The sequence below is a fragment of the Trichechus manatus genome, unplaced genomic scaffold (genome assembly GCF_000243295.1).
Source record: "Trichechus manatus latirostris isolate Lorelei unplaced genomic scaffold, TriManLat1.0 scaffold00171, whole genome shotgun sequence".
In the NCBI taxonomy this organism is placed as follows: Eukaryota; Metazoa; Chordata; class Mammalia; order Sirenia; family Trichechidae; genus Trichechus; species Trichechus manatus.
This window is the reverse complement of record NW_004444107.1, coordinates 3,462,036-3,463,853: the sequence shown is the minus strand read 5'-3', so window position 1 is coordinate 3,463,853 and position 1,818 is coordinate 3,462,036.

Sequence of the window (1,818 nt, the reverse complement as noted above, 5' to 3'; positions counted from 1 at the left end):
GTGGAGAGATGAAGGCTGAGGGGGTGGTGAGCCACCACAGGCTCTGCCCCTGCCAGTACCACTCAGCAGATTCCATCATGGAGGTGATCACACATCAAATTTCAACAGGGAAGTGATGACAACATTATACAACTGCCAAAACAATGAGAATCATGGCCTAGCCAAGCTGACATACAATCTTAACTATCACAGTATGTTTTTCCACTTATGTAAGTCTTTTTTGGTTTCTTGCAGTAGTGTTTTGTAGTTTTCTTTGTATAGGTCTTTTAGGTCCCTGGTTAGATTTATTCCTAAGTATTTTATCTTTTAGATGAAAGTTTACAAAGCAAATTAGTTTCTCATTAAACAAATAATACACATATTGTTTTGTGACATTGGTTGCCAACCCCATGACATGTCAGCACTCTCCCCTTTCCGACTTTGGTTTCCCCATTTTCATTCGTCCAGCTTTCCTGTCCCCTCGTGCATTCTCATCCTTGCCCCTGGGCTGGTGTGCCCATAAGGTCTTCTATACGTGGTTGAAATACATGCATTATTGTTTGTTTTATAGGCCTGTCTAATCTTTGGCTGAAAGGTGAACCTCAGGAGTAATTTTAGTACTGAGTTAAAAGGATGTTTGGGGGCCATACTCTCGGGTTTTCTCCAGTTTGTGAGACCAGTAAGTCTGGTCTTTTTTTTTTGTGAGACCAGTAAGTCTGGTCTTTTTTGTGAGTTTGAATTTTGTTTTTCATTTTTCTCCAGCTCTTTCTCAGACCCTCTATTATGATACCTGTTAGAGCAGTTGATGGTGGTAGCTGGGTACCATCTAGTTGTGCTGAACTCAGTCTGGAGAAGGCTGTGGTAGTTGTGGTCCATTAGTCCTTTGGACTCATCTTTCCCTTTTGTCCGTAGTTTTCTTCATTTTCCCTCGCTCTAGACGAGGTTGGAGCAATAGACATATCTTAGATGGCTGCTCACAAGCTTTTAAGACTCCAGACGCTACTCACCACAGTCGGATGTAGAACATTTTCTTTGTAAACTATGTTATGCCAGTTGAGCTAGATGTCCCCCAAGACCATGGTCCCCAGCCCTAAGCCCAGTAACTTGGTCCTCAGGGAGTTTGGATGTTTCTATGAATCTTCTACGTCTTTGCATTGGTCAAGTTACGCTGACTTCCCCAGTATTGTGTACTGTCTTATCTTTCACCAAAGTTACCAATTATCTATTGTCTAGTTAGTGTTTTTCCCTCTCCACCACTCCCCTCCCTCATAACCATCAAAGATTGTTTCTTTTTGCGTGTAAACCTTTTCATGAGTTTTTATAATAGTGGTCTCCTACCGTATTTGTCCTTTTGTGATCGACTATTTTCACTCAGCATAGTGCCCTCTGGATTCATCCATGGTGTGAGATGTTTCACAGATTCATCATTGTTCTTTATCTTTGCTAGTATTCCATTGTTTGTATGTACCATAGTTTGTTTATCCATTCATCTGTTGATGGGCACCTAAGTTGATTCCATCTTTTTGCTATTTTGAACAACAATGCAATGAACATGAGTGTGCGTATGACTATTCATGTGATAGCTTGTATTTCTCTAGCATATATTCCTAGAAGTGGGCTTGCCAGATTGTATAGTATTTCTATTTCTAGATTTTAAAGGAAGTGGCATATCATTTTCCAAAATGGTTGCACCATTTTGCTTTCCCACCAGCAGTGCACAAGAGTTCCAATCTCCCCACAGCCTCTCCAACATTTGTTATTTTCTGTTTTTTTTTTTTTTTGATTTGTGCCAGTAAAGTCAGGGTGAGATGGTATCTCATTGTAGTTTTGATTTGCATT